Source organism: Globicephala melas, chromosome 12 (genome assembly GCF_963455315.2).
Source record: "Globicephala melas chromosome 12, mGloMel1.2, whole genome shotgun sequence".
NCBI lineage: Eukaryota > Metazoa > Chordata > Mammalia > Artiodactyla > Delphinidae > Globicephala > Globicephala melas.
The window spans coordinates 37,729,924-37,742,622 of NC_083325.1; the positions used below are offsets into that span (position 1 = coordinate 37,729,924).

The following is a 12,699-nucleotide window of genomic DNA, read 5'->3' on the forward strand; positions in this document are numbered from 1 at the left end:
CATGAAATGTAGGGTTTGAGAGCACCTCCATCAACTCTTGCAAAATAAAAGTTTACGTTTGTTTACATTTATTTCCAAAATAAAAATATATCTCCCCAAATAAACATTGTTTGAACATGCTACAAGCTGGGATTGCATTAATACCCGTGACATTCACTGTGTTTTTCTTAAATAATTTAATAAATTGCCTTGGGAAGTCTCAATTTCTTGGCTATTTGGATGAAGGTTTCCAGTGACAAATTTCCTTAAAGAGCATTTGCCCTTGGGTACAACAAAGGGTACAACAAAGGGGACACAAGGGGACACCAAGGAGCATAAAGTGCCATGCCTCGGGCTCCAGCACTCCCTGCTTAGCCATTTGGAGTCTCTTAGAGAAGCAGCTCTGAGATAACTGCCTGACTCACTCTTTCAAAAACATGCATGAAAATCACAGAGTTGTACAGAATTGGCATGTGCAGAAATGTAAATAATGCTGTATTAAAATAAAAGGAATCAACAGGTGTGACACCTTGAGAGAGGAGGAAAAAAGAAATGAAATGAAGAAATGGGGTGGAGGTACCAAGGACACTCCTTACAACAAGAAAAATTAACAACTGCACACCAGCCTCTACCCACTCACCAGCGGCTTTTGTAATAGGGAAGAAGAAACATGACTCCATATTGAATCTGTTTCTTTTACTTTAAACTTTGCGTTCTATTGCTTTTGCTACAAGTTAAGAACGTTGCCTATAAGCCTCCAATATACAGGACAGTCCATTCTCAAGGCTCTGACCTTTAAAGGTACAACACTTTCCCATTCATATAAAAAGCTGCAGAACAGAGAATAACGTTTGTCTTGTTGGAGGTTTACAGGAGCATCATGACCTTTAGACACCTACATGGACAGCTGCAAGAACAAAGGATTCTGACACCAAGAAGTCTGCAACAACCAGCCACATCCCCTCCCCTTCTAGCATAAAAGCAGCCTGAATCCTAACCCAGGTAAGGTGGTTCTTTTGGACTCCAGTCCACCATCTTCTCAGTCTGCTGGCTTTCCGAAAATAGCCCCTACTCCTTGCCAACAATTCATCTCTCGATTTACTGGCCTGTAATAAAGTGAGCTGTCCAAGCTTGAACTCGGTAACATTTGTCCATGTGCCAGGAATTGTGCCAAAGGTCCAAGGGAATACACAGTGGTTACTGAGGTATCCTCATTTTTACAGATAAGTGAACTGCTTCCAGAAACTTGTCTGAGGTTCCCAAGATGGAGAGTGGAGGGAGGGGGCAGGAACTGGGAACCCAAATGGGCAGCTCCCGGCCTGCAAGTCCATCTCAGCTGCTGCCAAACTTGAAGACAGGCAGAGGGCTGCATGGATGGCACAGCTGGGATGGAGGAGCACTTGGCACCCTGTCCTCATTAAGTGCTCTCACAAAGACCCCATCCTAGATCCAAGTATGCCACCCTCAAAACCCCCTCCTGGGACCCAACAGCCCTTAAGAACAACTGCTGTCCTCACTCACACCATCGCTCATGCTGGCTCTCCCAGCCTGAGACATCCATTCTCTTGCTTCTCAATCCTGCCCCCACGCTGTAAGGTACAGGTTCAAATCCCACTGCCTTCTCCATAAGGACACCCTTGGTTCCCCTAGTGCACTGTATCTAATCCTCTCCTCCTAGCAGCTGGGACTCCCCAAACTGAAGCCCCTCAAAAGGACTGCCAAGAGCTAGTTACCCAGAACCTCCCTACCCCCAGCAATGCTTCCCAGCCTGAACAGTTCCAGGTGAGCTAAGATCCACTCTCCTCACCCTGGAGGGAGGCAGGACCAAGAGGCTCCCCAGCCCACAGGCTGTAGCTGTGAGGTGAAAGCACCCCAACTGCTGAGCGCCAGGCTCTGCTCTTCACACACAGAGTATCCAATGAAAATACGTGCCCCTGGGAGACCACCTCTTCTTCAGAGTCAGAGGCCATCCTCCTCCCAGAAGACAACCTCTCTAGTGACACGTGACCCGGGGGTGGCAACTTCAGGACAGGGTACCAAACAAGCAGAGTGGCTCCCCTCTCTCCCAGCCTCCATCTCCCAGATTCCTTTCCTGCCCCTTCTCCCTTTCTCAAATGTTGTTAAATTTCACCAAGTTACCGATGGGTGCTTGAGGACTATTCTTAGATTTTTTTTAATATCAAAATTAATCACATGGATTTAAAATATACATCCTCAAAACAGTGACCTTTTGGCTTTTTGTCCAAATGTTCTATTAAAGGGGAAGCTGTTCAACCAAGACTTATGTCTACATATTTAAAGAAGGGATGAAATAGTAACATCGCTTTCTCTGGCCACCTGCCAAGAAAAATTTATGTTGTCAAAATAAAAGAGAACATGTTGTTTGCTCAATATATGAGCACACTGCTGAGTAGCTTAGAAATTGGGCCTCTTTTACCAAGCAGTTTAAATCACCTAATTTTATTTACTTTTAAAATTTTTTATCGGAGTATAGTTGATTTACAATGTTGTGTTACGTTTCAGGTGTACAGCAAAGAGAATCAATTATACGTATACATATATCCGCTCTTTTTTTAGATTCTTTTCCCATATAGGCCATTACAGAGTACTGAGTAGAGTTCCCTGTGCTATATGGTAGGTCCTTATTTGTTATCTATTTTATATATAGTAGTGTGCATATGTCAATCCCAATCTCCCAATTTATCCCTCCTCCCCCTTACCCCCGGTAACCCTAAATTTGTTTTCTTAAATCACCTAATTTTAAGTGTCTCTGTGAATGTCACCTTCATATATCATAGATTATCACCTCCTTGGAAATATCGGGGACCACAGCAATCTGTGTCTCTGTCATCTGCAGGCTGTGCCCACTCCTTCCTCCCTCGGGGGGTCCAATCACTCCCAGAACTTCTGTCACCTCTACACTGATGACTCCCACACCCACACCTGGAGGTCCAGCATGAGCTTGCCCTCCCACTCTGGGTGGTGCTCACATAGCATCTTAGTCACGTGTGGGGCAGGGACAAAAAAAAAAAAAAAAAGAGAGGCCATCATGCTGAAACCAGAGATGGCTGCCTGAGGCTTCATTATATCACTCTCTGTTATCTGCATTTGTTTAAAAATTTCCATTATAAAGAGGCTTTTTTTTCTAACAAGGATCCATCAGAACCTTGAGGAAAAAAAATTCAAAAGAGAGAAACAGTCAGTTAAAAATAGGAGTATTCATGAGAGATATTTTAAGTTCATCTGAAGGAAATAATTCCTTTTGTGGTGAAGGGAGAAGAAAAATAAAAGGGTTGCATCTCATTTACTTAAAGAATAAAAGCTACATAAGTTCCTTATAAACAAGCATTAAATTTAGCCATAAAATAATAAATGTAAAATACATGTCATGAGTCCCAAAGGTTAAATGTTTATAGAGGATGGTATTTGTAACAAACCCACTTTGACCCTTTCACTGTTAAGACAAATAGATTTGATTCTGAAAACATCACCAGGCTTTTCACTGAACAATCTATACCCAGACTTGAAGTTGGTTTTTGTTTTTTTTAAACAACTGTGTTAACTCCCTGATCAGGACTCAAAAAAACAAGAAACACTTCAAGAAGCACTTGGATGTTAAGTGCTTTTCAAAGAAAATAAACAACAACAGAATTCTAAAGCACAAATTATAAGCCTTAGCAAGTTAATGGTCCATGGACCATAAATATGGTCCATATTCATGACTGCAGTGGATTCAAACAATCAACATATGAGCCTGGCTGTGCAGGTTTTTTCCTATTATGCAGGGGGTGGGGATGAGGAGGGAACAAGCTAAGTGGGTTGCCATGGTTACAAAGATATTTAATGTCAGCTCAGGGACCAAAATCTACTTCAAGTTCTCCACATGGACCAGGCTCCCTTTTCAGTAAGTCAATCCCCAGCCCCCACAAGATTACTGTCCCCTGGGACAGTCCTTGCTGCTGCTCCCCTGGGGTCCTGTATCAATGTCATCGTCCACCTCAAAGCTCTCCCTCTCCAGTAGCTCCAGGCACAGGCTGCTCTTTCCCTATCCGACAACTTCCTGAAAAGGTTCCATGTCTTGTTACGGCCCTTTGTTGTGCCTTGACCTTCCCAATCCCCTTCACCCCTCTAGAATCTTCACAGTCCGCTGCCTCTGCTGACTTCCCAGAGCACCTAACACTGCTGGCCACCATCCCTACCCCCACCCCAAGTTCAAGACCATCCATCCCCTAACCCCAATTCTCTACTGGTTCTCTTGCATCTTGGCAGCCTTTGCTCCTGGCCCCATCCCCCAAAATGGGCACTCTCCACAGTTCTGGGTTCAAGCCTATGGTGGGTCTTCCTTCACCCTACACTCCTGTCCTCTGGACCCTCCTTCCACACCACTACAGCCTTCGAGTCCCAAGGTTATGAAATGTCCCAACGTACCCCTATCTGTAGCTCATTTACTTCACACCTCCCTGGATTGGTTTCCAAATCTCATCCCATCCACTATCTTTTTCTCTCTCACTCCCTTTCAAATAAATAACACACACAGGCACACATACACTTTATTTTTTTATGTACCACATCCTCTTTATTTTTTTTAACATCTTTATTGGAGTATAATTGCTTTACAATGGTGTGTTAGTTTCTGCTGTATAACAAAGTGAATCAGCTATACATATACATATATCCCCAATCTCCTCCCTCTTGCATCTCCCTCCCTCCCACCCTCCCTATCCCACGCCTCTAGGTGGTCACAAAGCACCCAGCTAATCTCCCTCTGCTATGCGGCTGCTTCCCACTACCTATCTATTTTACGTTTGGTAGTGTATATATATCCATGCCACTCTCTTTGTCCCAGCTTACCCTTCCCACTCCCCGTGTCCTCAAGTCCATTCTCTACGTCTGCATTTTTATTCCTGTACTGCCCCTAGGTTCTTCAGAACCATTTTTTTTTTTTTTTAAGATTCCATTTTAATCCTGTACCGTCCTTGACCTGGTTTGGGCCCTCAGTTTTCCCCCAGCAAGACTAATGAAGTGACCTAATTCAACAAATATCAAGCACCTACTTAAACCAAGCAATGTTTCAAACAGACCACAAATAAAGAAGTTATATGGTCAATTATCATAAGGTTGATAAGGGCTTAGACGAAATATAAAGCACAGTACAGGGGATAAGGATGGGGACGGTCAGAGAAAGCCTCTCTTCTCAGAAGGAAGGTGGAGGGAAAGGGGCAAGACAATTCCAGGAAGAGGGAACAGCCAGTGTAAAGGCCAAAGGCTGGATAAGGTCAAAGGCCATGTGGCTGCAGAGACTTGAGCTAGGGGCGAGGCAGGAGAGCCAGTGAACTGAGCCAAGGGCCTGACAGGTGACAGAGAACTTTGGCTTTACCATGAGGGAGACTAGGGGCCAGTGGAGGATTCTAAGTAGAAAAGTATGTAAAGCAATTTCAGTTTTTAAATATCCCCCCAGCTTCCTTCTGAGAATAGACTGCTGTGGGGCAAATAGGAAGCAGAGAGCCCCGTTAGGAGGCCGTAAAATGACCTGGAGCCATGATTACACCTACCTCACGTCCACCTCTCTGGCTCAAGTCATCCTCCTCAACACAAGCCTGACCATGATATGTCACCACATCCTCTCCACAAGAACTTTCCATGGCTCCCCATCACCTCCGTAACTATCAAGTGTCACTTCTTCACATGGTCATCAAGGCTGCTCTGTGCCCTATTACCCCTCCCTAAGCAGCATGCCCTCCAAACCCACAGGATCACCTGCTGTTCCCCTGACACATCGCTACAAGCCTGCAATCCGCAATTGCCTCTGCCCTCCTTTCTCTACCCCTAAGTTATTTATTCATCCATCAGGGCTAAGCCCAAACACAACTTCCTCAGGAGCCTTTCCTAGCTGACCCCAACACTGCACTCTTCTTGGACCTCTACCAGACCGCTGTTTCATCAGTTCCTGGTTAGAGTTCCCACCAGATTGCTAACTCCTTGACAGCAGGAACTGTGCCTGACTCATCTAGGAATACACAAGGGGCCAAGCACAGTGCAAGGCTTCCACTAAGCGCTCAATCAACGCATGCTGGCTAAATGAACAAATTGGCCGTTTTGTTACATATCTTTTTGAGGTCTTGAGGGGTGGAGGGGTGGGCGGAGTTGTCCAAGGACAGGTTTTCCTGCTTGGCTACTGTAATCTGGAGGACAGGGGTCCCTCTGATGGAGCCCCTGGGGACTCCATGGTACAGTCACAAGTAGGGATGTGGGGATGGATCTGAACCCAGACCTTCAAAGTCTTCTGTCCTCTCAGCCAGGTATCTCTAGGAAGGCCCGTACAATTTGCTTTACATTTGCCCAAAGCGTTAGCAACATGTTTTTCCTAGTCTCATTCTAGAAGTATACAGATGTGCACAAAAGCACCTAGAAGGATCTCAACCCAGTTAACAGTAATTACAGTATTAAGAGATGGAATTAACTTTATTTTCTTTTACTTTATCTTGATTTTTCCCTAAATAAACATAAGAAAAAAATCTCTTAGAAAGAATGCCATAGTAACATCAAGTAACATTTAAAAAATGGTTCCAAAGGGCTTCCCTGGTGGTGCAGTGGTTGAGAGTCCTCCTGCCAATGCAGGGGACACGGGTTCGTGCCCCGGTCCAGGAAGACCCCACATGCCGCGGAGCGGCTGGGCCTGTGAGCCATGGCCGCTGAGCCTGCGCGTCCGGAGCCTGTGCTCCGCAACGGGAGAGGCCACAACAGTGAGAGGTCCACATACCGTAAAAAAAAAAAAAAAAAAAATGCTTCCAAAAATAAAAAGTATTAAAAAAAATGAAAACAAAAACCACATACACTGGAGACATGAGACCACTGAATATACAATACCAGTTACAGAGGAAGACTGTAAAAACTGAAAACATTTTAAATGGGTTGTATGAAGCATGCAATTAACAACTGACCCTGTGTTTTCACTTCTGAAATAATTATTTTACAAAACATAAAGTAGTAAAACATTGTTCTGGGCATCCTGGGCACTTACTGATGCCGCTTATCTAAATTAAACTCTTCCATGGGTTTCATAAACACGTGTAAACTAGCTGTCATCACTGCACCTTAGCTCACATCACACAGGTGACCAATCAGCTCTAAATGGAACATTTCAATGACTGTCATTTTATGACTTACAGAGGAAATGTCAATTAAAAATAATAGGGGATCAGGCTTCCCTGGTGGCACAGTGGTTGAGAGTCCGCCTGCCGATGTAGGGGACACGGGTTCGTGCCCTGGTCCGGGAAGATTCCACATGCCGCGGAGCGGCTGAGCCCGTGAGCCATGGCTGCTGAGCCTTCGCATCTGGAGCCTGTGCTCCACAATGGAAGAGGCCACAACAGTAAGAGGCCCGTGTACCGAAAAAAAAAAACAAAAACAGGGGATCAACTATCAACAAATAATATGTCTTATTTAAGCTGATGCTACATCAACAAAGCGTTGACTCAACAAAGATTTGGCTTCTAACTTTCAATAAAAGACCTACACAACTTTTATAGTGAAATAGCATATTAAAACACAGAAGATACATTTGCTTTAGTTACCATCTTTTTAAAGAAATAAAAGGGGGACAAAGGCACTGTGTGTATGTCAGGCACAGTGCTAGGTATTTTAGGTGCATGATCAAATTAATTTTCTTAGCAAATCTGAGTTAGATTATCTCCCCTATTTCACTAATGAGGAAACGGGCTTAGAGTAATTTATCACACAGTAGCCACCGTCACACAGTAAGTGGCCAAAATGGAACTCAAATCCAGGTCTGTTTCACAAAAGATTACACATTCTATGATTCTGGAAATGCCACTTACATGAAGTTCAAGAACAGGCAAAACCAATCTATGACGATATGCAGCACATCTAAGATGATATACCAAGTCAGAATAATGGTTCCCTTCAGGGGCTGGAGACTGACTGGAAAGGGGCACAGGGACCTTCTGAGGTACTGAAAACGTTTTCTTCTTGATCTGGTGCTGGACACATATTCATGAGCTGCACGCTTAATATTAGTGCACTTTACACACTTTACTGTATGCTATGCCTCAAGTTTTTTAAAAAAATCCTCATTTGATTGACTCCAAGTTCATGTTCTTTAACCACTAAACCATCATACCACTATTTGACAGAACCTGACCACCCTCTAGAATTGATTCTCTTAGATAATCAGTTTTTTTAAAACATTCTGATTAAGTGAAGTACACCCTAATCACATCAGAGTGAAGGCATCTGAACAATAAGCTTATTTTTAAATGCCACAGAATGAAAAGTAGAAAGCATCAATTTCCTTGCTACTGGGAATTTCCTGTCTGTAGCCACATCAGAATAAAAATAATTTTAAACCTTGCTCTAAAGGAATGTTCATAGATGTACAGAAAATAATTTGTAACAAAATTCTTAATGGGCTTCCCTGGTGGCGCAGTGGTTGAGAGTCCGCCTGCCGATGCAGGGGACACGGGTTCGTGCCCTGGTCCGGGAAGATCCCACATGCCGCGGAGCGGCTGGGCCCGTGAGCCATGGCCGCTGAGCCTGCATGTCCAGAGCCTGTGCTCCACAACGGGAGAGACCACAACAGTGAGAGGCCCGCGTACCGGGGAAAAAAAAAAAAATTCTTAAGAGTTATCTATGGAAGTACCTAAATAAAACTACACAAAATATTTCAAGACATACATTATAATTTTATCAACAATGTTGACCCTCAAAGGAAGTTTGAATTTTGTTACAAAAACTAAGAAAAGGCAAGACAAAACTGGTGGGCAAAGTGCATAAATCTCACAGTAGAGGCAACACAGTGAGTGTAAAAATCTCAAAGCAGAGTTATAACAAACCGAAAACTCAAATAACTTTTCCCAGCAGTAAGGTGATTGTGCCACATATGCCCTAATAACAAATTCTCCATCGAGTAGAAATTTCTTCCCATCAAAGATTTGTTCAGACTAGCAAAGCCTCATCATCAGCTGGTGATGATGAAATCATTACATCAATTCGCTCAAAGCCTCACCCCACACATACATATACCTCTTAGTCAAGCGGTAATTGCCTCTCCTGAGAGAGGAATTTATTCATCCACAATTTGGAGACATATTTGGCAAGCACCTAGTTACAGTTTTACCACCTTTGGAGAAGTGGGGAGGGACAGCTGGATCCACACCTGTTGGGTGTATGGTCTTTACTGGGTGCTTTTGAGTATGCAAGCCAAGAAATCCAACCTTCAAACTCAGAGCCCAGTTTAATTCATGTTTTAACATTCTGTACACACCAAAAGTGCCAGGCAGGGCTTCCCTGGTGGCGCAGTGGTTGAGAGTCTGCCTGCTAATGCAGGGGACACGGGTTCGAGCCCTGGTCTGGGAGGATCCCACATGCCGCGGAGCAACTAGGCCCGTGAGCCACAACTACTGAGCCTGCGCGTCTGGAGCCTGTGCTCCGCAACGAGAGGCGATAGTGAAAGGCCCGCACACCGCGATGAAGAGTGGCCCCCGCTTGCCACAACTGGAGATAGCCCTCGCACAGAAACGAACACCCAACACAGCAAAAATAAATAAATTAATTAATAAACTCCTACTCCCAACAACAACAACAAAAAAGTGCCAGGCAATTGACCGAAATGATTTTAGTTTCTCCTGAGCATTTGCATATAAGACCAAAAGGCCTTTATGAGAATTTTTCAGTATCGATAACTTATGCACCACTATGGGGCATGCGCAAGATTACATAACCAAATATTATCCCAGATGCAAGAATTTCAATGTTTATAAAAGTAACCATTTATATTTATTAATTTTTAAAGTCCTTAACAAACTGCTCAATAAAACTGTCAAAAAAAAAAAAAAACCTGAGTCAAATATTGTAGCTATTAAGCAAGCTAGAATGAATGAAAAGCACTGACCCGGTATGTTAAGAACAGAGTGTGTTTTAAGTACATTCACAGTCCTGGTTCAGCATTCCTAAATTATGGTTGGAGGGGAAAACAAAACAAAACAAAAACAAAAAAAAACAGCATTGTCAGAACACACTAAAAGGGGAGCAGAATATGCCACCCCAAGATATGTCACTTTGACACAATGATTATTTTGAATTAAAGTTACTTGAGAAAACAGCCAGTGTAAGGACATTCTGATTCCCCTTTGTCCCCCTGAAAACAGGAGATAAATCTTCCGTAGGAAGGTACCCTCCCCTGCACCAGGAGGGTAGAAGGCATTCTTATCACCAGAGATAGGGAATTCAGGGCTGAGAAGCCTGCACAAACCTTGTTACTTCTTCACTCATCAGTCACCCTAAACCCAAACCCCTTTGTTTTGTCAATTCTTCACAAATGTATTTGTTTCCTTGTCTCTTTAAAAGGTACGAAAGCTGCCTGCTTTGGTCACTTCTTTGAGTCACATATTTTTATCCTTGTACATATGAAATTTGTTTTTCTCCAATTAATCTGTCTTATGTCAACTTAATTATTAGATCAGCCAAAGAACTTGGAGGGGAAAAAGAGAAAAGTTTTCCTCTCCTACAGTTTCAAAGTTTGAGAAACAAAGGATTCACTTATCCCTGCATCAGCTGAAAAAGCCCCACACATTTGTATCCAGAACATCTTAGCTTTATACCAACAATGCACTGGGTAAAGCAAAACGATTTTAACTTTTTTGGGTTCTCATTCATTTCCTAATGTAACTTTTTTTTTTTTAAGCCATGCATCTGGGCAAACTGTACAGTGAAAAATCCACCACGAATTATCAGTTCCACTTTCCTATTTTTAGCAAACCTTTAGTATCTTAGAATTAGAGAAATCTAAATTGTGGGTTTTTTTTAAAACAAGGAAATTTTCAAAATTATAAGCCACCTATATATACTCAACTCTCCATCCAGGAAACCCAGGAAAAAAAAACAATTCATAATTTTTACAAGCATATTATGTTTATTTTCCTCAAAAGATTACCTCATTCCCTGGATTTTAAAAACTATCTGCCATCTGCCAAATTTGGCTGATTTCAGTCTCCAACAAATCTAAATGGTTACTGTTGTTGGTAAGGGGAAGTTGGTGCCTGGAGGAACTTCTATATTGATTACACAATGACCATCACTTATTAAGCACTTCTTAAACCCCACCCCTCATGATGCACAGCTAGGAGTTTGGCAAACATTATCCTATTTGTCCTCAAAAACAATCCTGTAGACCAGACACTACCATCCCAAAACCAGACATGGAAAATGAGGCAGGGATGATAAACAACTTGTCCAAGGTCACGGAACAGTATGTGGCGGAATCAAGACCAGTGAACAGTGAAGGTGGGAACTCAGAACCCTTACGGAGAATTAGGCCTGCATCATACACATGCCATCTGCACAAAAACTAAACGAAGAGCAGTGAGCCCCTATTGCAGGAAGATTCCCAAGGGAAAAAGCAGTATCCCAAACTGAAAAAGTACTTCCTAATGGCAGATCTAAAGATAAAGATATTTGTAAAGGCTTGGCAGTAGGAAAAGGTTTACTCAAGTATAGGGCTCCCTAACTTCCCTGGTCTTAAAATCCAATCTGGTTTAAGAGCACAGGGACTCTGTGTAACATTCTCCCAAATTCCACCAGTCTTAATAACCTCTATTTAAAAGAAACAGAAAGGACTTCCCTGGTGGCGCAGTGGTTGGGAATCCACCTGCCAGTGAGGGGAACCTGGGTTCGAACCCTGGTCCGGAAGGATCCCACATGCCGCGGAGCAACTAAGCCCCTGCGCCACAACTACTGAGCCTGCGCTCTAGAGCCCGCAAGCCACAGCTACGGAGCGCACGTGCCACAACTACTGAGCCTGCGAGCCTAGAGCTCGTGCTCCGAAAGAAGAGAAGTCACCTCAATGTGAAGCCGGCGCACCCCAACAAAAACCCAACGCAGCCAAAAGTATAAATAAAAATTTTAAATAAAGAAACAGAAGAGGGAACTAGGGCAGTGGGAAGAAGGGACCGCCCAGCCCTATCCTCCTTCTGGGGCAGCTATCAGATAACACCTGGGGGAGACCACGCAATGGCTTGGGTTGAGAGCCCTAGGATTGGGCTGGGTCCCCGCCTTCCTAGTCCCATTCTTGGCCCTGTCGGCCACCTCTTTAACCAACCCATTACCTCCCCGGAGCAAAATTACACTGGAAGGATCTGTTTTAACAAGTAGAAGCCCATATTCACCAACTGGCTTTGCAATCTGAAATCTACAGCAAGGCTCCAACAGGGGAGCGGCAAGAGAATATGGTATAATTGTTCCAAACTACCGTTCTACGAAGTTGGGGAAGTTCAGGAGGCCATGGGGGGCAGGAGAGAAAAGACAAACATACCACCCCTACGTTTTAAGAAGGAGAGGGAGCCTCCTCAACAAACCAGGTTTAAAACGTATATATTATTTTCAGAGATGAGCTTTCACGCTCTGACACTTGTGGGGAGTATCTCGGCTGCTCCTCCCCACTTGATGGGGAGCCAGTAGGTTCTGCGGCTCCCCAGCCCTGAGTGGAAAGCACTGTGGCCTAGAAATTAAGGTGACTTAGTTTTATTGCCTCCAGAAGGGTCCGCCTGCCGTCCCGGGGCAGCCGTCAGGACCCGCGCCCGCAGCCCTAGAGGAGTCCGCCCCGAGCAGCCCCCCACGTCCACCCTCCACTCCAGGTGTTTCGCAGAGGCCGGCTAGGCACGCTCCCGCAGCACCCACCCTTCCCCCTCCCCAGGTTTCGGTCAA

The 12,699-nt window shown here is 44.1% G+C and overlaps 1 protein-coding gene across 2 annotated transcripts in view; it reads right to left on the reverse strand.

The window, feature by feature from the left end:
* The window catches only part of B3GNT2 (UDP-GlcNAc:betaGal beta-1,3-N-acetylglucosaminyltransferase 2), an 83,390-nt gene that overhangs the window by 17,112 nt on the left and 53,579 nt on the right, over window positions 1–12,699 (reverse strand). The gene's annotated exons all lie outside the window — the stretch shown is intronic.